We start from the raw sequence: 26093 nt of genomic DNA, 5'->3' as shown, positions 1-26093 counted from the left end.
GATGGTGTGGCTCGTCTGGGCTACTTGCACCCTGCCAGGCTTGTGATGCTGGGGATCTGGCGTATTAGCTGGGGTGGGTAGGCAAGGTGCACGGGGGCAGGAGGGGCAGGCTTAGATCGCTTCTCCTTAGGTGATCCACTTCAGGAGGGGCCCTGTGGCAGCAGGAGGGAGTCAGATCCGCTGCTGGAGGTTTGGCTCCGCAGAAGCGCAGAGTTGGGTGTTTGCGCGGAGCGAGCAAGTTCCCTGGCAGGAACCGGTTCTCTTTGGGATTTTGGCTGGGGGATGGGCGGGGGAGATGGCGCTGGCGAGCGCCTTTGTTCCCCACCAAACTGAGCTCTGTTGTCAGGGGGCTCAGCAGCTCTCCCTCCCTTTGTCCTCCAGCCTTCCCGCTTTCCGAGCAGAGCTGTTAACTTATGACCTCCCAGACGCTAAGTCGCGCTTGATGTGGAAACACAGTCTGTCAGGCCCTTCCGCTTTTGCAAGCCCGACTCGGGGGCTCTGCTTGGCCGGCGAGCCGCCCCTCCGCCCCGGCTCCCTCCCGCCAGTCCGTGGAGCGGGCACCGCCTCGCCGCCCTTCTTACCCTCTTCCGTGGGCCTCTCGTCTGCGTTTGGCTCCGGCGACTCCGTTCTGCTAATCCTCTGGCGGTTTTCTGGGTTATTTAGGCAGGTGTAGATGGAATCTAAGTGATCAGCAGGACGTGCGGTTAGCCCAGCGTCCTCCTAAGCCGCCATCTTGCCGGGATGTTAAAATGTTTATTTATTTATTTTTGAAGAAATAAAACACTTTCTGGGGCGCCTGGGTGGCGCAGTCGGTTAAGCGTCCGACTTCAGCCAGGTCACGATCTCGCGGTCCGGGAGTTCGAGCCCCGCGTCGGGCTCTGGGCTGATGGCTCAGAGCCTGGAGCCTGTTTCCGATTCTGTGTCTCCCTCTCTCTCTGCCCCTCCCCCATTCATGCTCTGTCTCTCTCTGTCCCAAAAATAAATAAACGTTGAAAAAAAAAAATTAAAAAAAAAAAACACTTTATTTTTTTACTCAAAACATTTATTTTATTTATTTTGTTTTTTCAAATGTTTATTTATTTATTTATTTATTTTAATATGAAATTTATTGTCAAATTGGTTTCCGTACAACACCCAGTGCTCATCCCAAAAGGTGCCCTCTTCAATACGCATCACCAACCCTCCCTTCCCTCACACCCCCCATCAACCCTAAGTTTGTTCTTAGTATTTAAGAGTCTCTTATGGTTTGGCTCCCTCCCTCTCTAACTTTTTTTCCTTCCCCTCCCCCATGGTCTTCTGTTAAGTTTCTCAAGATCCTCATATGAGTGAAAACATATGGTATCTGTCTTTCTCTGTATGGCTTATTTCACTTAATATAACACTCTCCAGTTCCATCCATGTTGCTACAAAAGGCCATATTTAATTATTTCTCATTGTCACTTAGTATTCCACTGTATGTATAAACCACATCTTCTTTTTCCATTCATTGTTTGATGGATATTTAGCCCTTTTCCATAATTTGGCTATTGTTGAAAGTGCTGGTATAAACACTGGGGTACAAGTGCCCCTATGCATCAGTACTCCTGTATCCCTTGGATAAATTCCTAGCAGTGCTATTGCTGGATCATAGGGTAGGTCTGTTTTTAATTTTTGAGGAATCTCCACACTGTTTTCCAGAGCAGCTGCACCAGTTTGCATTCCCACCAACAGTGCAAGAGGGTTCCCATTTCTCCACATCCTCTCCAGCATCTATAGTCTCCTGATTTGTTCATTTTGGCCACTCTGACTGGCGTGAGGTGGTATCTGAGTGTGGCTTTGATTTGTATTTCCCTGGGGAGGAGCGACATTGAGCATCTTTTCATGTGCCTGTTGGCCATCTGGATGTCTTCTTTAGAGAAGTGTCTATTCATGTTTTCTGCCCATTTATTCACTGGATTATTTATTTTCCAGGTGTGGAGTTTGGTGAGTTCTTTATACATTTTGGACACTAGCTCTTTGTCCAACATGTCATTTGCAAATACCTTTTTCCATTCTCTCCGTTGCCTTTTAGTTTGTTGATTGTTTCTTTTGCAGTGCAGAAGCTTTTTATCCTCATGAAGTCCCAATAGTTCATTTTTGCTTTTAATTCCCTTGCCTTTGGAGATGTGTCAAGTAAGAAATTGCTACGCCTGAGGTCAGAGAGGTTTTTGCCTCCTTTCTCCTCTAGGGTTTTGACAGTTTCCTGTCTCACATTCAGGCCTTTCAACCATTTTGAGTTTATTTTTGTGAATGGTGTAAGAAAGTGGTCTAGTTTCAATCTTCTTCATGTTGCTGTCCAGTTCTCCCAGCACCATTTGTTAAAGAGACTGTCTTTTTTCCATTGGATGTTCTTTCCTGCTTTGTCAAAGATTAGTTGGCCATACTTTTGTGGGTCCAATTCTGGAGTCTCTATTCTATTCCATTGGTGTCTGTGTCTGGTTTTTGTGCCAATACCATGCTGTCTTGATGATTACAGCTTTGTAGTAGAGGCTAAAGTCTGGGATTGTGATGCCTCATGCTTTGGTCTTCTTCTTCAAAATTACTTTGGTTATTAGGGGCCTTTTATGGTTCCATATAAATTTTAGGATTGCTTCTTCTACCTTTGAGAAGAATGCTGGTGCAATTTTGATTGGGATTGCATTGAATGTGTAGATAGCTTTGGGTAGTATTGACATTTTGACAATATTTATTCTTCCAATCCATGAGCAGGGAATGTCTTTCCATTTCTTTAAATCTTCTTCAATTACCTTCATAAGCTTTCTACAGTTTTCAGCATACAGATATTTTACACCTAGGTTTATTCCTAGGTATTTTATGCTTCTTGGTGCAATTGTGAATGGGATCAGTTTCTTTATTTGTCTTTCTGTTGCTTCATTATTAGTGTATAAGAATGCAACTGATTTCTGTACATTGATTTTGTATCCTGCGACATGGCTGAATTCATGTATCAGTTCTAGCAGACTTTTGGTGGAGTCTTTTGGGTTTTCCATGTGTAATATGTCATCTGCAAAAAGTGTAAGCTTGACTTCATCTTTGCCGATTTTGATGCCTTTGGTTTCCTTTTGTTGTCTAATTACTGATGTTAGAACTTCCAACACTATGTTAAACAACAGTTGTGAGAGTGGACATCCCTGTCGTGTTCCTGATCTCAGGGAGAAAACTCTCAGTTTTTCCCCATTGAGGATGTTATTAGCTGTGGGCTTTTCATAAATGGCTTTTATGATGTTTAATATGTTCCTTCTATCCCGACTTTCTTGAGGGTTTTTATTAACAAAGGATGCTGAATTTTGTCAAATGCTTTTTCTGCATTGACAGGATCATATGGTTCTTTTCTTTTCTTTCATTAATGTGATGTATCACATTGATTGATTTGCAAATGTTGAACCAGCTCTGAGGCCCAGGAATTTATCCCACTTGATCATAGTGAATAATTCTTTTTATATGCTGTTGAATTCTATTTGCTAGTATCCTACTGAGAATTTTTGAATCCATATTCATCAGGGATATTGGCCTGTTGGTCTCTTTTTTTTTTGCTGGGTCTCTCTCTGGTTTGGGAATCAAAGTAATGCTGGCTTCATAGAATGAGTCTGGAAGTTTTCCTTCCCTTTCTATTTTTTGGAAGAGCTTGAGAAGGATAGGTATTATCTCTGCTTTAAATGTCTGGTAGAATTCCCCAGGGAAGCCATCTCCTGGATTTTATTTCTTGGGAGATTTTTGATAACTGATTCAATTTCTTTTCTGGTTATGGGTCTGCTTAAGCTTTCTATTTCTTCCTGTTTGAGTTTTGGAAGTGTGTGGGTGCTTAGGAATTTGTCCATTTCTTCCAGGTTGTCCCGTTGGTTGGCATATAATTTTTCATAGTATTCCCTGATAATTGCTTGTATTTCTGAGGGATTGGTTGTAATAATTCCATTTTCATTCATGATTTTATCTATTTGGGTCATCTCCCTTTTCTTTTTGAGAAGCCTGGCTAGAGTTTTATCAATTTTCTCAAAAAACCAACTCTTGGTTTCATTGATCTCTCCAGGTTTTTTAGATTCTATATTGTTTATTTCTGCTCTGATCTTTATTATTTATCTTCTTCTGCCAGGATTGGGGTGTCTTTGCTGTTCTGCTTCGAGTTCCTTTAGGTGTGCTGTTAGATTTTTTATTTGGGATTTTTCTTGTTTCTTGAGATAGGCCTGGATTGCAATGTATTTTCCTCTCAGGACTGCCTTCGCTGCATCCCAAAGTGGTTGGATAGCTGTAGTTTCATTTTCATTTGTTTCCATATATTTTTAAATTTATTCTCTAATTGACTGGTTGACCCACTCATTCTTTAGTAAGGTGTTCTTTAATATCCATGCTTTTGGAGGTTTTCCAGACTTTTTCCTGTGGTTGATTTCAAGCTTCACAGCATTGTGGTCTGAAAGTATGCATGGTAAGATCTCAATTCTTGTATAATTATGAAGGGCTTTTTTGTGACCTAGTATGTGTTATATCTTGGAGAATGTTCCATGTGCACTCGAGAAGAAAGTATATTCTGTTTCTTTGGGGTGCAGAGTTCTAAGTATATCTGTGAAGTCCATCTGATCCAATGTATCATTCAGGGCCCTTGTTTCTTTATTGATTCTGTCTAGATGATCTATCCATTGTTGTAAGTGGAGTATTAAAGTTCCCTGCAAATACCACATTCTTATCAATAAGGTTGCTTATGTTTGTGTGTAATTGTTTTATATATTTGGGGGCTCCTGTATTCGGCACATAGACATTTGTAATTGTTAGCTCTTCCTGATGGATAGACCCTGTAATTATTATATAATGCCCTTCTTCATCTTTTGTTACAGCCCTTAATTTAAAGTCTAGTTTGTCTGATATAAGTATGGCTACTCCAGCTTTCTTTTGACTTCCAGTAGCATGATAGATAGTTCTCCATCCCCTCACTCTCAAACTAAAGGTGTCCTCAGTTCTAAAATGAGCCTCTTGCAGACAGCAAATAGATGGGTCTTGTTCTTTTTTTATCCATTCTGATACCCTATGTTTTTTGGTTGGAGCATTTAGTCCATTTACATTCAGTGTTATTATAGAAAGATATGGGTTTAGAGTCATTGTGATGTCTGTAGGTTTCATGCTTGTAGTGATGTCTCTGGTACTTTGTGGTCTTTGTAACATTTCACTCACAGAATCCCCTCTTAGGATCTCTTGCTGGGCTGGTTTAGTGGTGATGAATTCCTTCAGTTTTTGTTTGCTTGGGAAGACCTTTATCTCTCCTTCTATTCTGAATGACAGACTTGCTGGATAGAGGATTCTCGGCTGCATATTTTTTCTGTTCATCACATTGAAGATTTCCTGCCATTCCTTTCTGGCCTGCCAATTTTCAGTAGATAGGTCTGCTACTAGTCTTATGGGTCTCCCTTTGTAAGTCAGAGCCTGTTTATCCCTGGCTGCTTTTGGAATTTTCTCTTTATCCTTGTATATTGCCAGTTTCACTATGCTATGTCATGCAGAAGATCTATTCATTTACGTCTGAAGGGAGTTCTCTGTGCCTCTTGGATTTCAATGCCTTTTTCCTTCGCCAGATCAGGGAAGTTCTCACCTATGATTTGTTCAAGTACACCTTTAGCCCCTTTCCTTCTCTCTTCCTCCTCTGCAATCCCTATTACACAGATATTATTGTGTTTCATTGCATCACTTAGTTCTCTAATTGTCCCCTCATACTCCTGGATTTTTTAATCTCTCTTTTTCTCAGCTTGCTCTTTTTACATAATTTTATCTTCTAATTCACCTATTCTCTCCTCTGCCTCTTCAATCTGAGCTGTGGTCGCCTCCATTTTATTTTGCACCTCATTTATAGCATTTTTTTTAGCTCCTCCTGACTGTTTCTTAGTTCCTTGATCTCTGTAGCAATAGATTCTCTGCTGTCCTCTATGATTTTTTCAAGCCCAGTGATTAATTTTATGACTATTATTTTAAATTCATTTTCTCTTACATTGCTTAAATCATTTTTGATCAGTTTGTTAGCTATGCTACTTCCTGGAGTTTCTTTTGAGGAGAATTCTTCTGTTTCATCATTTTGGATAGTCCCTGGAGTGGCACAGAATGGCAGGGCTCTTCCTCTGTGCTGTCTGGAGTAACTTGCATTGGTGGGCAGGCCGCAGTCAGACCTGGTGTCTGCCGCCAGTCCACGGCTGGGGACACAGACTGGTGTGTACATTATCTCCTCTCTCCCAGGGGCAGGACTCACTGTGGGGTGGTGTGGCCCCTGTCTGGGGTACTTGCACAGTGCCAGGCTTGTGGTGTTGCTTCGATGGGATCTGGCCAAGGGCATATTAGCCGGGATGGATCTGCAAGGTTCACAGGGGAGGGAGCAGCAGGCTTAGCTCAATTTGCCGTCAGTGGTCCCCTGAGGGAGGGGCCCTGAAGCACTGGGATGGAGGCAGGCAGACCTATCAGATGGACAGATCCACAGAAGCACAGCATTGGGTGTTTGTGCAGTCCAAGCAAGTTCAGTGACCCAAACTGGTTCCCTTTGGGAAATCAGCTGGGGGATACTCGAGAGAGATGACACTGGCTAGTGCCTTTGTTCCCCACTGAGCTGAACCCTGTCTTCAGGAGCTCAACACCTCTCCCTCCTGTTGTCCTCTCACTCTCTCGCTCTCTGAGCAGAGCTGTTGACTTATAACATTCCAGATGTTAAGTCCGCTGGCTGTCAGAACTCACACAGTCTGGGCCCTCTGCTTTTGCAAGCCAAACTTGGGGATTTTGCCTTGCTGGGTGGGCTGCCCCTCCACTGCCCCGGCTCCCTCCCACCAGTCCATGTAGTGCGCTCTGTCTCTCCGCCTTTCCTACCCTCTTCTGTGGGCCTCTTGTCTATGCTTGGCTCCAGAGAGTCCTTTCTGCTAGTCTTCTGGCAGTTTTCTGGGTTATTTAGGAAGACGTGTGTAGAATCTAAGTGATCAGCAGGACGCAGTGAGCCCAGAGTCCTCCTGTGCCATCATCTTTTTCCCCTCTCCTGGGTTTCTTTTTTAACATTACTTTGGATATTCAGAGTCTTTTCTGGGTCCATACAAATTTTAGAATTGTTTGTTCTAGCTCGGTGAAGAATGCTGGTGTAATTTTGTTAGGGATTGCATTGAATATGTAGATTGTATTGTATAGTATCTACATTTTAACAATATTTGTTCTTCTAGTCCATGAGCATGGAATGTTTATTCCATTTATTTGTGTCTTCTTCAATTTATTTCAGAAGCTTTCTATAATTTTCAGTGTGTAGATCTTTTTTTCCCTCTTTGGTTAAGTTTATTCCTAGTTATTTTATGATTTTTAGTGCAATTGTAAATGGGATCAATTCCTTGATTTCCCTTTCTATTGTTTCATTATCAGTGTATAGAAATGTCACAGATGCCTGTAAGTCAATTTTGTATCCTGAGACTCTGATGAATTCATGTATAAGTTGTAGCAGTTTTAGGGTGGAGCCTTTGGGTTTTCCATGTAGAGTATCATGTCATGTGTGAAGAGTGATAGTTTGACTTTTTCCTTGCCGATTTGCATGTCTATTATTACTTTTTGTTGTTTGATTGATGCGGCTAGGACTTCCAACACTATGTTGAAAAACAGTTGTGAGAGTGGACATCCCTCTCGTGTTCCTGACCTTGGGGGGAAAGCTCTCAGTTTTTCCCCATTAAGGATATTAGCTGTGTGTCTTTTGTATATGGCCATTAACATATTGATGTGTTTTTCTTCTATCCCTACTTTCTTGAGGGTTTTTTTATCAAGAAAGCATGCTGTATGTATTTTGTCAAATGCTTTTTCTGTATTCATTGAGAGGATCATGTAGTTCTTATCATTTCTTTGATTAATGTTATGTATGACAATGATTGTTTTGTGGGTATTGAACCAGTCCTGCAGCTCAGGAATAAATCCCACTTGATCTTGGTGAATAATTCTTTTAATGTGTTGTTGGGTTGGTTTGCTAGTATCTTGTTGAGGTTTTTGCATCCATGTTCATCAGGAAATTGATCTGTAGTTCTTCTTTTTAGTGGGGTCTTTGTCTGCTTTTGGAATCAAGGTAATGCTGGCCTTTTGAGTTTGGAAGGCCTTGAATGAGTTTTGAAGTTTTCCTTCCATTTCTATTTTTTGTAACAGCTCCAAAAGAATAGGTATTAACTCTTCTTTAGATGTTTGGTAGAATTCCCTGGAAAGCCATCTGGCCCTGGACTCTTGTTTGTTGGGAGATTTTTGATTACTCATTCAATTTCTTTACTGGTTATGGTTCTGTTCACATTTTCTATTTCTTCCTGTTTCAGTTTCGGTAGCTTATATATTTCTAGGAATTTGCCCATTTCTTCCAGATTACCCTATTTGTTAGCATATAATTGCTGATAATATTCCCTTTTTTTGTTTGTATTTCTGAGGTCTTGGTTGTGGTCTCACGTCTTTCATTTGTGATTTTATTTATTTGGATCCTTTCCTTTTTCTTTTTTTTTCTTTTTTTTTTCTTTTTTTCAATATATGAAATTTATTGTCAAATTGGATTCCATACAACACCCAGTGCTCATCCCAAAAGCTGCCCTCCTCAATACCCATCATGCACCCTCCCCTCCCTCCCACCCCCCATCAACCCTCAGTTTGTTCTCAGTTTTTAAGAGTCCCTTATGCTTTGGCTCTCTCCCACTCTAACCTCTTTTTTTTTTTTCCTTCCCCTCCTCCATGGGTTTCTGTTAAGTTTCTCAGGATCCACATAAGAGTGAAAACATATGGTATCTGTCTTTCTCTGTATGGCTTATTTCTCTTAGCATCACACTCTCCAGTTCCATCCACGTTGCTACAAAGGGCCATATTTCGTTCTTTCTCATTGCCATGTAGTACTTCATTGTGTATATAAACCACAATTTGTTTATCCATTCATCAGTTGATGGACATTTAGGCTCTTTCCATAATTTGGCTATTGTTGAGAGTGCTGCTATAAACATTGGGGTACAAGTGCCCCTATGCATCAGTACTCCTGTATCCCTTGGGGAAATTCCTAGCAGTGGTATTGCTGGGTCATAGGGTAGGTCTATTTTTAATTTTCTGAGGAACCTCCAAACTGCTTTCCAGAGTGGCTGCGCCAATTTGCATTCCCACCAACAGTGCAAGAGTGTTCCCAATTCTCTACATCCTTGCCAGCAACTATTCTCTCCTGATTTGTTCATTTTAGCCACTCTGACTGGCATGAGGTCATATCTGAGTGTGGTTTTGATTTGTATTTCCCTGATAAGGAGCGACGTTGAGCATCTTTTCATGTGCCTGTTGGCCATCTGGATGTCTTCTTTAGAGAAGTGTCTATTCATGTTTTCTGACCATTTCTTCACTGGGTTTTTTGTTTTTCGGGTGTGGAGTTTGGTGAGCTCTTTATAGATTTTGGATACTAGCCCTTTGTCCGATAGGTCATTTGCAAACATGTTTTCCCATTCCGTTGGTTGCCTTTTAGTTTTGTTGGTTGTTTCCTTTGCTGTGCAGAAGCTTTTTATCTTCATAAGGTCCCAGTAATTCATTTTTGCTTTTAATTCCCTTGCCTTTGGGGATGTGTCGAGTAAGAGATTGCTACGGCTGAGGTCAGAGAGGTCTTTTCCTGCTTTCTCCTCTAGGGTTTTGATGGTTTCCTGTCTCACATTCAGGTCCTTTATCCATTTTGAGTTTATTTTTGTGAATGGTGTGAGAAAGTGGTCTAGTTTCAACCTTCTGCATGTTGCTGTCCAGTTCTCCCAGCACCATTTGTTAAAGAGACTGTCTTTTTTCCATTGGATGTTCTTTCCTGCTTTGTCAAAGATGAGTGGCCATACGTTTGTGGGTCTAGTTCTGGGGTTTCTATTCTATTCCATTGGTCTATGTGTCTGTTTTTTTGCCAATACCATGCTGTCTTGATGATGACAGCTTTGTAGTAGAGGCTAAAGTCTGGGATTGGGATGCTTCCTGCTTTGGTCTTCTTCAAAATTCCTTTGGCTATTCAGGGCCTTTTGTGGTTCCATACGAATTTTAGAATTGCTTGTTCTAGCTTCGAGAAGAATGCTGGTGCAATTTTGATTGGGATTGCATTGAATGTGTAGATAGCTTTGGGTAGTATTGACATTTTGACCATATTTATTTTTCCAATCCATGAGCAGGGAATGTCTTTCCATTTCTTTATATCTTATTCAATTACCTTCATAAGCTTTCTATAGTTTTCAGCATACAGATCCTTTACATCTTTGGTTAGATTTATTCCTAGGTATTTTATGCTTCTTGGTGCAATTGTGAATGGGATCAGTTTCTTTATTTGTCTTTCTGTTGCTTCATTCTTAGTGTATAAGAATGCAACTGATTTCTGTACATTGATTTTGTATCCTGCAACTTTGCTGAATTCCTGTATCAGTTCTAGCAGACTTTTGGTGGAGTCTATCGGATTTTCCAAGTATAATATCATGTCATCTGCAAAAAGCGAAAGCTTGACTTCTTCTTTGCCAATTTGGATGCCTTTGATTTCCTTTTGTTGTCTGATTGCTGATGCTAGAACTTCCAGCACTATGTTAAACAACAGCGGTGAGAGTGGGCATCCCTGTCGTGTTCCTGATCAGAGGGAAAAAGCTCTCAGTTTTTCCCCATTGAGGATGATGTTAGCTGTGGGCTTTTCATAAATGGCTTTATGATCTTTCAATATGTTCCTTCTATCCCGACTTTCTCAAGGGTTTTTATTAAGAAAGGGTGCTGGATTTTGTCAAAGGCCTTTTCTGCATCGATTGACAGGATCATATGGTTCTTCTCTTTTCTTTTATTAATGTGATGTATCACGTTGATTGATTTGCAAATGTTGAACCAGCCCTGCATCCCAGGAATGAATCCCTCTTGATTATTGTGAATAATTCTTTTTATATGCCGTTGAATTCGATTTGCTAGTATCTTATTGAGAATTTTTGCATCCATATTCATCAGGGATATTGGCCTGTATTTCCCTTTTTTTACTGGGTCTCTATCTGGTTTAGGAATCAAAGTAATACTGGCTTCATAGAATGAGTCTGGAAGTTTTCCTTCCCTTTCTATTTCTTGGAATAGCTTGAGAAGGATAGGTATTATTTCTGCTTTAAACGTCTGAGAGAACTCCCCTGGGAAGCCATCTGGTCCTGGACTCTTATTTGTTGGGAGATTTTTGATAACCAATTCAATTTCTTTGCTGGTTATGGGTCTGTTCAAGCTTTGTATTTCCTCCTGATTGAGTTTTGGAAGAGTGTGGGTGTTTAGGAATTTGTCCATTTCTTCCAGGTTGTCCAATTTGTTGGCATATAATTTTTCATAGTATTCCCTGATAATTGTTTGTATCTCTGAGGGATTGGTTGTAACAATTCCATTTTCATTCATGATTTTATCTATTTGGGTCATCTCCCTTTTCTTTTTGAGAAGCCTGGCTTGAGGTTCGTCAATTTTGTTTATTTTTTCAAAAAACCAACTCTTGGTTTCGTTGATCTGCTCTACAGTTTTTTTAGATTCTGTATTGTTTATTTCTGCTCTGATCTTTATTATTTCTCTTCTTCTGCTGGGTTTAGGCTGTCTTTGCTGTTCTGCTTCTATTTCCTTTAGGTGTACTGTTCGATTTTGTATTTGGGATTTTTCTTGTTTCTTGAGATAGGCCTGGATTGCGATGTATTTTTCTCTCAGGACTGACTTTGCTGAATCCCAAAGCATTTGGATTGTTGTATTTTCATTTTCATTTGTTTCCATATATTTTTTAATTTCGTCTCTAATTGCCTGGTTGACCCACTCATTCTTTAGTAGGGTGTTCTTTAACCTCCATGCTTTTGGAGGTTTTCCAGACTTTTTCCTGTGGTTGATTTCAAGCTTCATAGCATTGTGGTCTGAAAGTATGCATGGTATAATTTCAATTCTTGTGAACTTATGAAGGGCTGTTTTGTGACCCAGTATATGATTTATCTTGGATAATGTTCCATGTGCACTCGAGAAGAAAGTATATTCTGTTGCTTTGGGACGCAGAGTTCTAAATATATATGTCAAGTCCCTCTGATCCAATGTGTCATTCAGGGCCCTTGTTTCTTTATTGACCATGTGTCTAGATGATCTATCCATTTCTGTAAGTGGAGTGTTAAAGTTCCCTGCAATTACCACATTCTTATCAATAAGGTTGCTTATGTTTATGAGTAATTGTTTTATACATTTGGGGGCTCTGGTATTCGGCACAAAGACATTTATAATTGTTAGCTCTTCCTGGTGGATAGACCCTATAATTATTATATAATGCCCTTCTTCATCTTTTGTTACAGCCCTTAATTTAAAGTCTAGTTTGTCTGATATAAGTATGGCTACTCCAGCTTTCTTTTGGCTTCCAGTAGCATGATAAATAGTTCTCCATCCCCTCACTCTCAATCTAAAGGTGTCCTCAGATCTAAAATGAGTCTCTTGTAGACAGCAAATAGATGGGTCTTGTTTTTTTTATCCATTCTGATACCCTATGTCTTTTGGTTGGCGCATTTAATCCATTTACATTCAGTGTTATTATAGAAAGATACGGGTTTAGAGTCATTGTGATGTCTGTATGATTTATGCTTGTAGCAATGTCTCTGGTAATTTGTCTCACAAGATCCCCCTTAGGATCTCTTGTAGGGCTGGTTTAGTGGTGACAAATTCCTTTAGTTTTTGTTTGTTTGGGAAGACCTTTATCTCTCCTTCTATTCTAAATGACAGACTTGCTGGATAAGGGATTCTCGGCTGCATATTTTTTCTGTTCAGCACATTAAAGATCTCGTTCCAATCCTTTCTGTCCTGTCAAGTTTCAAAAGAGAGATCAGTCACAAGTCTTACAGGTCTCCCTTTATATGTGAGGGCACGTTTATCCCTTACTGCTTTCAGAATTTTCTCTTTATCCTTGTATTTTGCCAGTTTCACTATGATATGTCGTGCAGATTGATTCAGGATACGTCTGAAGGGAGTTCTCTGTGCCTCTTGGATTTCAATGCCTTTTTCCTTCCCCAGTTCAGGGAAGTTCTCAGCTATTATTTCTTCAAGTACCCCTTCAGCACCTTTCCCTCTCCCTTCCTCCTCTGGGATACCAATTATGCGTATATTATTTCTTTTTAGTGTATCACTTAGTTCCCTAATTTTCCCCTCATACTCCTGGATTTTTTCTATCTCTCTTTTTCTCAGCTTCCTCTTTTTCCATAACTTTATCTTCTAGTTCACCTATTCTCTCCTCTGCCTCTTCAATCCGAGCCGTCGTGGTTTCCATTTGTTTTGCATTTCGTTTAAAACGTTTTTCAGCTCCTCCTGACTGTTCCTTAGTCCCTTGATCTCTATAGCAAGAGATTCTCTGCTGTCCTCTATACTGTTTTCAAGCCCAGCGATTAATTTTATGACTATTATTCTAAATCCTCTTTCTGTTATATTATTTAAATCCTTTTTGATCAGTTCATTAGCTGTTGTTATTTCCTGGAGATTCTTCTGAGAGGAACTTTTCCGTTTGGTCATTTTGGATAGTCCCTGGAGTGGTGCGGACCTGCAGGGCACTTCCCCTGTGCTGTGGTGTATAACTGGAGTTGGTGGGCAGAGCCACAGTCAGACCTGATGTCTGCCCCAGCCCACTGTTGGGGCCACAGTCAGACTGGTGTGTGCCTTCTCTTCCCCTCTCCTAGGGGCGGGATTCATTGTGGGGTGGTGTGGCCCGTCTGGGCTACTTGCACACTGCCAGGCTTGTGGTGCTGGGGATCTGTATTAGCTGGGGTGGGTAGGCAAGTTGGACGGGGGCAGGAGGGGCAGGCTTAGCTCGCTTCTCCTTAGGTGATCCACTTCAGGAGGGGCCCTGTGGCAGCCGGTGGGAGTCGGACCCTCTGCCGGGGAGTGGCTCTGCAGAAGCAAGGCTTTGGGCATTTGCGCTGAGCAAGCAAGTTCCCTGGCAGGAACTGGTTCCCTTTGGGATTTTGGCTGGGGTTTGGGCGAGGGAGATGGTGCTGGCGAGTGCCTTTGTTCCCCGCCAAAGTGAGCTCTGTTGTCCTGGGGCTCAGCAACTCTCCCTCCCTTTGTCCTCCAGCCTTCCTGCTTTTTGAGCAGAGCTGTTAACTTATGACCTCCTAGATGCTAAGTCCTGCTTACTGTCGGAACACACTCCGTCTGGCCCCTCTTTTGCAAGCCAGACTCGGGGCCTCTGCTTGGCTGGCAGGCTGCCTCTCCGTCCCAGCTCCCTCCCGCCAGTCCATGCAGCACGCACTGCCTCTCTGCCCTTCCTACCCTCTTCCGTGGGCCTCTCATCTGCGCTTGGCTCCAGAGACTCCGTTATGCTAGTCTTCTGGTGGTTTTCTGGGTTAGTTAGGCAGGTGTAGGTGGAATCTCAGTGATCAGCAGGACACGCGGTGAGCCCAGCGTCCTCCTACGCTGCCTTCTTCCCGCAATTCCTCTCCTTTTTCTTTTTTATTAGTATGTCTAGGGGCTCTCAATTTTGTTAATTTTTCAAAGAACAAGATCTTGGTTTCGTTGATTTGTTCTACTGTTTTTTTTTAATTAATGTCTTTGATTTCTGCTCTAATCTTTATTATTCCCTTTCTTCTGCTGGTTTTGGACTCTATTTGGTTTTTTTTTCCCCATATCCTTTACATGTAAGGTTAGGTTGTGTATTTAAGACATTTCTTCCTTCTTGAGGAAGGCCTGGATTGTTATATACTTCCCTCTTTTGACCACTTTTGCTTTATCCCATTTGTTTTGTCCTGTGGTGTTTTCATTTTCATTGACTTCCATGTACTTTTAAATTTCCTCTTTAATTTCTTGGTTAACCCATTAATTATTTAGTAGCATATTCTTTAATCTCCAAGTGTTTGTCATCTTTCCAAATTTTTTTCTTGTGATTGATTTCAAGATTCATAGTGTTGTGGTCTGAAAATATACATGCTATGATCTCGATCTTTTTGTACCTGTTGAGGGTTGATTTGTGATCCAGTATGTGATCTATTCTGGAGAATGTTACATGTGCATGCTAGAAGAATATGTATTCTTTTGCTTTAAGATGAAATGTTCTAAATATATCCGTTAAGTCCTTCCAGTCTAGTGTGTCATTCAAAACCATTGTTTCCTTGTTGATTTTCTGCTCAGATTATCTGTCTATTGTTGTAAGTGGGGTGCTGAAGTCCCTTACTATTATTGTATTATTATCAATGAATTTTCTTATATTTGTGATTAATTGATATATGTAATTGTGTGTGCCCTGAAGTTTGGGGTATAAATAATAATAACTGGTAGATCTTCTTGGTGAACAGACCTTTCAATTATGATATAATGCCCTTCTTCATCTCTTATTAAGTCTTTGTTTTAAAATCCAGTTTGTTTGATATATGTATGGCTTCTCTGGCTTTCTTTTGATGCCCATTAGCAGGATAGATGTTTCTCCATGTCCTTACTTTCAAACTGCAGGCGTCTTTAGGTCTAAAATGAGTCTCTTGTAGACAACATATAGATTGGTCTTGTTTTCTTATTCATTTGGATACCCTTTATCTTTTTATTGGAGTATTCAGTCTGTTAACATTTCAAGTGATTATTGAAAGATATGAATTTAGTGCCATTGTGCCACCTGTAGAGTTGGTGATTCAGGTGATGTTCTCTGGTCCTTACTAGTCTTTGTTGCTTTTGGTGGTTTTTTTTGTTTTGTTTTGTTTTGATTTGTTTTTTCTACGATTAAAGAGTCCCCCTTAGTATTTCTTGCAGGGGTGGTTTAGTGGTCATGAACTCCTTCACTTTTTGTTTGAGAAACTTATAATCTCTCCTTCTATTTTGAATGACAGCCTTGCTGGATAAAGAATCCTTGGATGCATACTTTCCCAATTCATCATTCTGAATATATTCTGCCACTCTCTTGTGGCCTGCCAATTTTCTGTGGACAGACCTGATGCAGACCTGATCTGTCTACCCTTGGAGGTTAAGGACATTTTTTCCCTTGCTGTCTTAGGATTCTTTCTCTGTCTGGAATTTTGTGAATTTGATTATGATATGCTTTGGTGATCAGTTTTTGTTGAATCTAATAAGAGTTCTCTGTGCTTTTTGGATATTGATGTCTGTGTCCTTCCCAAGATTAGGAAAAATTTTCAGCTATAATTTTCTCACATAAACCTTCTGCCCCTTTTTCTCTCTCTTCATCTTCTGGGACCCCTGTGATTCAAATGTTATTCCTTTTTTGAATGTTTTACTTATTTATTTTGAGAGAGAAAGAAAGGGAGAGGGATAGAGAGACAGAGACAGAGAGAGAGAAAGAATCCCAAGCAGGCCCTGTGGTTTCAGTGCAGAGCCTGATGTGGCTCAATCCCACAAACCATGAAATCATGACCTGAACTGATATCAAGAGTCAGACGCTTAACCAACTGAGCCATTCAGGCACCCCAACTGAGCCACTCAGGCATCCCCTAAATGTTTTTCCTTTGTAATAAACCACTGAGTTCTCTAAGTCTTGTATCCTGATCTTTTGTGTTTGTTTCCCTCCTTTTTTCTGCTTCATTATTTTCCATAACTTTATCTTCTGTCTTGCTGATTCACTGATTTGCTTCGTCCATCCTTGTCATCACTACAATCATTTGAGATTGCATCTTGGTTATAGCATTTTTAATTTCAGCCTGAGTAGATTTTAGTTCTTTTTTCTCTGCAGAAAGGGATTTTCTGGTGTCTTTTATGCTTTTTTCAACCCCAGCTAGTATTCTTATAATCGTAGTTTTAAATTCTAGTTCAGAAATCTTATATCTGTGTTGATTAAGTCTTTCGCCATCCTTTCTTCCTATTCTTTCTTTTCAGGTGGATTCTTTCATCTTGTCATTTTGGAGGAAGAAAAAATTAATAAAATAAAAAATTAAAAACTAAAAAAATCAAATAAAGGAAGCTAGATTCTATGTGTGTTTCAGTCTGCTTGTTGAAATAAACTTGATAGAATAGAGAAAAAAAAGAAAGAAAAAATTTAAAAATTTTTAAAAATTAAAAAACTTTAAAAAGTAAAATAAAATGAAGAAATTAAAATAGAATAATAATTTAAAAGAAAAAAATTGAAAAAGAATTTGTTATTTCTGTATCCACAAAAGAGAAAAAAAAGAAAGAAAAGAAAAAGGAAAAAAATCAATTTAAGCAAAAACAGAAGTAAAGAAAATGGACAAATAAAGGAACCAGCAAACACAATGAAACCTGAAGGAAGTTACATCTAGTTTTTTCTAGAACTGAAACTTTGAAGTATACTATAGTCCATAGACCAAACAGGTGGAAGGATTTTGCTGCTATTTTTTAGGATGTGCTTGGGGGGCACAGTTTCCCGGGGCCTTGGTGTAACACCTCTGTTGTCCACTTGGTGGTGCTACTTAGCTTACTGGGGTCGATAGGTATGTGTTCATAGTAGGGGTGAAAATGGCCTTACCCAGCTCCCTTGTCTCTGGCACAGGAACTTCAGGCTCTTACAGACCTGTGATCAAGTACCTCTCCTTTGTCTTAGGCCTCCATCCATTCCCTGCCTCTACACTGTCCTTGTTCAAGTTTTTGGCCTTCCAGGGGGTGCCTACCTCCAGCGTTTTATCCCAGATGAAGCTGTGTTTCAAAACCCACTCTTCAGAGCCCCCCACTCCCTTGATCTGTGCTGAATCTCTGGGAAAGGATGTCTCTGAGCAATGGCTGGGTTTCTGCTTGACCCAGAAAATGTTTGTGTGATAGCACAGTGGCAGAGGTTCAGAGTTTATGGCAAATCACAATACAAAGACATTGCCAGGTTTTGCTTCACTGTGGAATCTTTGTCCTAATACCAACACATGTGGCTGCTCTCCAGGGTCTGCAGGGACCTTTACCTGCAGGTAGGCATACAGACACCACCAAATGCACTCCAAGCAGGGGAACTGTTTCTCCCTGTGTGGCACACCGATCCCTGTTCCTGGGGATTTGCCCTACTTCCTCACCAGAACACCGCTAGGCACTGGGCTCTGAAACTTCAGACTGTGCACTCCACTGTTTATATACTGGTAGTATTGAAACCCTTTCCTTTTCCCATCAATGGTTTTGGGAAACAGATTTCTTGCTCATTCCTTTGCAAGTGTTTTCACTCCTTCTCTTTTTCTCTCCAGCTACTTTTGGGCGGAGTGCTTTTCTTGTGCCATCTCCATGCACCACACTCTCCCTTCTCTTTCTCTGCCTCTCTCTGCAAAGTTGGCTGCCTACCCTCTGAAGCTCCATGGCTTTTATCTAGCCCAATTCACCTATTTACACTGTGTACCTGCCACGTTTTGTGGCTCAAGTTATGCAGATTGTTGCATTAATCTTCAGACAAATTTCCAATGGGTTCAAAATGACTTGATGCTGATCTAGCTGCATTTGAGGGACAAGACAAGCTCAGGGTCTCCATACTGTAATCTTAACTCCTAAAAATAATGAATTCTAAATGGAAAGACTTCATGCAGAAAAAGTCTTTAAGCAAAAAGACTCATTAAATTTCCTCAGAGAGAAATGTCAACACAGAAAACTCCAAAAGCCCCTTCCTCCACAAATAAATAAATAAATAAATAAATAATAAACTGGAAAAACTGGTTAGAATAATATTTTCCTAATTTTGGAAACTAACCAAAAGCTTTTGGCAATGAGGGAAATGCTTAGTCAAGAAAAACATAGCTAAATCTCAGTAAAAAGAGAGATTATTGTGAAATTTTAAATTATTCTGATCCCATATCCTGCTCTATAGCTCAATCATGGCCTTGAAGACAACTTCCTACATTCTGGGTAGAGATACTAGTACCAGGGAGATCAGAAAAGAATTTTGGATGTTTGCTTTGATATGTCTGGTAGCTCCCTGAAGGACAGGTTGAAAAGATTTGCCTTTATTTCACCAAACTATAAATTCTTCCATGCTAAGAGAAGAGCATTTGTTGGAAACTTTTATAAAGGCCAATGACTCAGTCACTGCTGCCTGAGAAAATTGATATCAGTTGAGGCAAACAGCAGACTAATCAAAAATCTTGGGCAGCAAATCTGGGGAATGTAATGCTTTGGGGAATAAAGGCCTTCAAAATTTCTGGCATATTCCTGGCAACCTAAAAGTCCACCAACATGCCCAGGGACCAGTGCATTCTCAGGAAATGCTTGAGAAGGACCAAGACCTGACCTCTCACTGACCTTCAGGCTCTGTAAAGACAGGAATTAAAGGCTAAGGCAGAGTTGTAAATGGTCATGCTGAGTTTTGAAGGCATGTATTAATACACACACAAAGCTCATTTGGAATTAGCTTTTGTTTGTTTCAGGGATATAAAATAATCTCTGTACATTCACTAACTGACCGCTAAGCTAATAAAGCAAATAGTTCACTGGCTACACATGAAGGTGACATAGACTTTACAAAATCAGCTCAGAAAAGTCACTAAATAAACAATAACAATTGAAATAAGCAGCAATGACAAATTTTGAGGATGAGGGAAATACCTGTATCCAGAATTGCCACATTATAATATTCAAAATGTCTAGTCTTTATCAAAAATGAATACATGCCATGAAAGTGAACAAGGAAATGTAGCCAATATACAGGGGCAAAAGTAATTAACAGAAACTATCCCTGTGGAAACCAGATAAAAACTTTAAAATAATTATTTTATATGTTTTTAGAGAACTAAAGGAAATCACATAATAAAAATAAGAGGAAACCATAAAAATAATGTTACACCAATAAAGAGATAGAAATTATAAAAATGGACCAAATATAAATACACTACAGTTGAAAAGTACAGTGACTCAAATTAAAAATTGACTAGGAGTGCTCCATAGAAGATTTATACAGGAAGAATAAAGAATTTACAAACTTTAATATAAGGAAATTGAGAATCAGAAAGGAAAATAGATAAATAAAATTTAAGACAGCCTGAGAGTCCTACAGTATATGATCAAATCTACCAATGTACACATAATGGAAATTCTAGAAGGAAGTTGGGGGGTGGAAAAGGCCAGAAAGAATATTTAAAGAAATAATGACAGAAAATCTCCCAAATTTGATGCAGTATATGAATCTACACATTCAAGATGATCAATGAAACCCAAGTAGGAAAAACTTAATGAGCTATATTATAATAAAACTGTCAAAAGGGAAATACAAAGAGATAATACTGAAAGTAGCAACTGAAAAGTATCTCATCAATTACAAGTGATCCTCAATAAGTTTAACAATTGTTTTATCATCTGAAACTATGGAGACCAGTAGGCAATTACCCTGTGTGGCCTTTTGATATTTTCAAAATTACTGAAAGACAAAAAACTGTCAACAAAAATTCTATATCCATCAAACCATTCTCAAAATGAAGGAGAAATTAAGATAGTCCCATAGGAGGAAAAAGCTGAAGAGTTTGGCATTAGAATTGTTCTACGAGAATTGATAAAGGTTGTCCTCCAGGCTTAAATGAAATGGCACTAGAAAGGGAGTCAAATACATATACAGAGATTAAAAACACCATCAAAGGTAACTAGTTAGGAAAATAAAAATGCAATATTACTATATGTTTTATTTGTAACTTCTGTTTTCTTATATGATTTAAGACAACTACATAAAACAATAATTATGAAGCCATGCTAATGGGCACATAATGTATAAAAATAAAGGTATAATTTGTGACAATAATACTGTAGGGGGCAGAGCTATATATGAACAAAGTATTTTATGCTATTGTAAATAAGTTGACATTAATCCAAACTAGATAGCTATAAATTAAAACGTTAATTTTAATATCAGGGCAACAACTAGAATAACTAAAGTACATATAGTTTAAGAATTGACCATAAAATTAAAATGAAACACTAGAAGATATCTATTTACCAGAAAAGAAGGCAATAATTGAATAATTAAGGAACAAAAAATATATAAAGTATATAAAAAACAATAGGAAAATTGTATATGTAAGTCCTTCTGTATATACATTATACTCTATGGATTAAATTTTCTAATTAAAAGGTGTAGATGTACAGAACATGATCTAACCTTATATTCTCTACAAGAGACTCATTTTAGATTCAAATCCACAAATTGTTTGAAAGAAAAGGAACAAACTATGTTCCACAGAAATAGTAGCCAAAAGAGAGCTTATGTGGCTGTACTATTTTCAGAAAAAGTATACTTTAAGATAAAAGTTATTACAAGAGAAAAAAGGACATAGTATAATTATAAATTCACAAATCATGAATAAAATACAATACTTATGAATATATATGCACTTAAAAGCAGAGCCCCAAAAATATGAGACAAAGACAGATTTCAAAGAATAAATAGTTCAACAGTTATAGTTTGAGGGTTCAATACCCCATATTCAATACTGGATAAAACAGGTAGGTAGAAGAGTAGCAAGGAGATAGAATATTTAAATAATACTGCAAAGAAAGTAGACATAACAGATATACAGAAAGCATAATACCCAAGGACAATACACATTCTTCTTGTGTACCCATAGAACCTACTACAGGATAGACTATGTGTTAACCCACAAAACCAATCTCAATAAATTTTAAGAGATAGAAATCATATATTTTCTCTGACCACAAGGGAATAAAATTAGCAGTCAATGACATGAGGAATACAGAAATCTCATGAATATGTGAAAATTAAACATTAAACCATTAAACGACCAAGGATCAAAGTAAAAATAAGATAAATAAGACAATACTTTGAGAAAAATAAAAATTAAAAAAAAATACAGGATGCTGGAAAAGCAGTACTTAGAAGTAAATTTATACTTATAAACACCAAGCTTGAAAAGGAAGAAATCTCTCAATAACCTAACTTTCCATCTTAAAAAACTAGAAAAACATAGGCAAATTGAACATGAAGCAAGCAGAAGAAAAGAAATAAATGATTATATCAGAGATAAATACAATTGAGAACAGCAAAACAATAGTGAAGATCAATGAAACCAAATGCTTTTTTTAAAGGTCAAAAATATTGACATGTTTTTGATTGACCAAGGGAAAATAACCCAGTTACTAAAATTGGAAATGTAAGTGAAGACATTACTACTTAAGGAAATTAAAAGGATGATGACAGGGTACTATGAGCTTTTGTATGGTAATGCCTAGCGCCAGATGACTTCACCATTAAATTCTATCAAATATTTATAAAAGAATTAAAATCAATTATTCTCAAGATACTCCAAAAATATAGAAGAAGAAACACTTCCTAACACATTTGATTAGGCCAGTATTATCTTGATACCAAAGTCAGACAAAGACATCACAAAAAAAAAAGAAAACAAACTGCCAATAACTTTTATAAATATAGATGCAAATATCCTCAATAAAATACTGGTAAACTTAATCCAACAGCATATTAAAAATATTATACACCATGTCCATGTGATATTTATTTCAGGTAAGCGACGCTGGTTCAACAAATAAAAATCAATCAATATAATATCAGTTATTAATAGAATGAAGAGAAATAACAATATGATCTAAATAACTGAAGAGAAAGCATTTGAAAAATTGAACACACTTTCATGATAATAATGGTCAACAAGCTAGGAATAAAAGACATCTTCCTCAACATGATAAAGGCAATTTATTAAAAACTCAAAGCTAACAGTATACTCAATAATGAAAAACTGGCAGCATTTCTCCTAAGATCAGGAAAAAAACAATGATACCCAGTCTTGCTACTTTTATTCAACATTTTGCTGGAACTTAGAGCCAAAGAAATTAGGCCATAAAATAAAATAAAACAAATGTTATACAGATTGGAAAGGAAGAATAAGCTATTTTTATTTGGAGATGACATAATCTTTTATAAGGAAAACCCTTAAGAATCCACAAGAAACTATTAGATCTAATGAATTCAGCAATGTTGTAGCATACAAAACCAACACACAAAATTAGGTATATATATATATATATATATACTTAATGTGTATATATATGTATATATATATACTTAATGTGTATATATGTATATATATATATACTTAATGTGTATTTATATGTATATATATATATATATACTTAATGTGTATATATATATGTATATATATATGTGTGTGTGTATGTATATACACATCAGCAATGAATAATATGAAAGAAAATTAAGAAAACAATTTGATTTATAATGTAATCATAAAGATTAAAATATTTAGAAATAAATTTAACCACAGAAATGCAAGACTTGTATACTGAAACTATAAAATGTTGTTGAAAGAATTTAAAGAATACATAAATAAATGGGAAGCCATCTTGAGCTCATGGATTAGAAGACTTTATTATTAAGATGGCATTACTCCCCATATTGATCCACAGATTCTATCCAATTATTATAAAAATTCTAATAAACAGTTTTTGCACAAACAGAAAAGCTGATCCTAAAATTCATAAAGAAGTGCAATGCGTCCTGAATAGCCCAAATAATCTTTAAAAAGAATTAAGTTTAGAAATTACTCAATTCTTGGGGCGCCTGGGTGGCTTAGTCAGTTAAGTGTCCGACTTTGGCTCAGGTCATGATCTCACAGTTCGTGAGTTTGAGCCCCATGTCGGGCTTGTGCTCATAGCTCACAACCTGAAGCCTGCTTCGGATTCTGTGTCTCCCTCTCTCTCTGCCCCTCCCCTGCTCGTGCTTTGTCTCTCTCTCTTAAAATTAAACACTGAAAAAAAAAGAGACTACTCAATTCTAAGCCTATGCCAAGCTACAGTAATCAAAGCTGTGCACTACTGGCATTTGTTAGTTCAATGGAATAGGATTGTGAGTCTATAAATAAATCCATAAATCTATGGTAAATTGGTTTTTGACAAAGGTCTTAAGATCATTCGATGAAAAATTATAATGTTTAACACATGGTGCTGTGGCAGCTGAATATCAGCATGCAAAATAATGAAGGTGCATCCTTACCTCACACAATACACAAAAATTAACTCCAGGTAGAAAAATACTAATTAACTAAAGTAGAAAAAGTCTTTGAACAAAACTTGCTTCTTAAGAGTTTTCATTCAAGCAAATGTATTCAGTCATTCAGCAAAGATAATATTATTTCCTTCTCACACAATGAAACAGATTCAGATGCCCTCAGTTAAGGAAAGAGAGCAGTAGGAGTACCTGGGTGACTAAGTCAGTTAAGGGTCTGACTTCTGCTCAGGTCATGACTTCACGGTTCATGGGTTTGAGCCCTGTGTTGGGCTCTGTGCTCACAGCTCAGAACCTGGAGCCTGCTTCAGATTCTGTGTCTCCCTCTCTCTCTGCCCCTCCCCTTCTCACTTTCTCTCTCTCTCTCTCTCTCAAAAATAAACGTTAAAAAAAAATAAAAGAGAGCAGTAAAAGGTGGAAGTAAAGAAATAAGGCAGACTTAGTTGTATATAGGAGAAAAGTTGGATGCAGTTGTTGTCACATGGGATTGATTGAAAGCAAATAGACTGAAAGCTTATTGAGTTTTGAGGCAATTGCATTGCCAAAGAAACCACAACCTTGGTCTAAAAAAGCCTGTGACTGTTTAGCCTGGTTCCCAAGACTGTGCTATTAGGAAAAGGGCTATAGAAAATTATGTATCTACCAATAAGGGTAATCTCCCCAAAAGCTGCTTGAGATATATCAATGAGAGCAACGGACTAGGGAGTTTCCCACAGAAAGAAGAATCAGTATCTAATTAGGAAATCTTCCCCACTATCAGGTCAGAATGTCTTCAGAGTACCTGATCAGTAAGATTTCATCATTGCTATGGGCCAGCAATCATAGTATATCTTTCATTCCTCCATTTTCTTAATGAAAGTTTTTACTCCACTTATTCTGTCCCTATTCCACCATTGTATATTGGGGATGTGGAAGAGGCATATAATTTAAATTTTAGTTCAAAAGGATCTACATGTGGACCTGATGAAGAGGTATGCACATCATCTTGAGGTCCTAGATTTTGAGCTGAATGTAGTAACTAGTTAGGGCATTGACTTATCTCCCCTGAAGAGGGAATGAATGTATTCTAGGTTTGAGAGGGAAGATACATACAAATTTTGGGGGCCAAAGGAAGAAATATACTTAAGTAACTGTTCCCCCAAAACATGTTCAATACCTTCCATTGTATAAATTTGTGTTGAGAAATAGCTTCCTAACCAGAGACTACATTTCCCAGAATGCATTTTAACTAGGTGAGTCCTTGTAATTTGTTTTTACCAATACAATAAGAGTGGAAATTGGGGTGCTTGGGTGGCTCAGTTGGTTAATCATCTGACTTTGGCTCAGGTCATGATGTTGTGGTTTGTGAGTTTGAGCCCTACATCAGGCTCTGTGCTGACAGCCCAGAGCATGGAGCCTGCTTCGGATCCTATGTCTCCCTCTCTCTCTCTCCCCCTCCTCCTCTCATGCTCTGTCTCTCTCTTTCTCAAAAATAAATAAACATTTTTAAAAAAGAGTGGAAATGACCTGTATTACTACTTCACCAATAAAATTAAGTGGCATCTATAGCCTTTATATCATCTCTTTCCTTACTTGCCAGCTTTAGTGCCCTAGAGTATGGAGGACTCACAAGATAGGAGAAGCCTGGATCACTGAATCACCATGTGGAGTAAACCACCCATCTATCAAGAACAACTACTCTGGATTATTAGGTGAAAGTGAAATAAACTTCTGATTGATGAAACCATGGAAATATTAGGTGTTATTTGATAAACAGCATTGCCCTTATATAGAAATGTACCAGTATTACCCCCACTTGTAATATATATGTAATGTATATAATGGTAGGGAAGCACTGTAAGTGAGGAAATAAAGGCTCAAGGGCTTAAGGAATTTTCCCAAAGTTCAATGGCTTTCTAGTGTTGAAACAAGGATTCTAACCCAAACCACCTCACTCTGGAGCCTTTGGTCTTGGTAAACACCTTATTTGTCTCCTGGGAAAAGGTAGGAACAAGGGCAGTGACAACAGGATTGGTGTTTTTCCAAAGTTACTTCCTATTACAGCAGGAAGCCACCCAAAAGGTAAATAGAAAGCAATAAATAAAAGCAGTCAGAAAGTGTCATCAGATTTTGAGAAGGAGCCATGAGTTTCCAAGAAAACCCTTGGAAAGCAGGAATTTAGTATCAGAGCCTCAACATCTCCATCAGAAGGTGAAAATCACAAATCCTCTTGATGATGCATTTATTAACT

Source organism: Prionailurus bengalensis, chromosome X (genome assembly GCF_016509475.1).
Source record: "Prionailurus bengalensis isolate Pbe53 chromosome X, Fcat_Pben_1.1_paternal_pri, whole genome shotgun sequence".
In the NCBI taxonomy this organism is placed as follows: domain Eukaryota; kingdom Metazoa; phylum Chordata; class Mammalia; order Carnivora; family Felidae; genus Prionailurus; species Prionailurus bengalensis.
Note: the sequence above shows the minus strand (reverse complement) of the source record.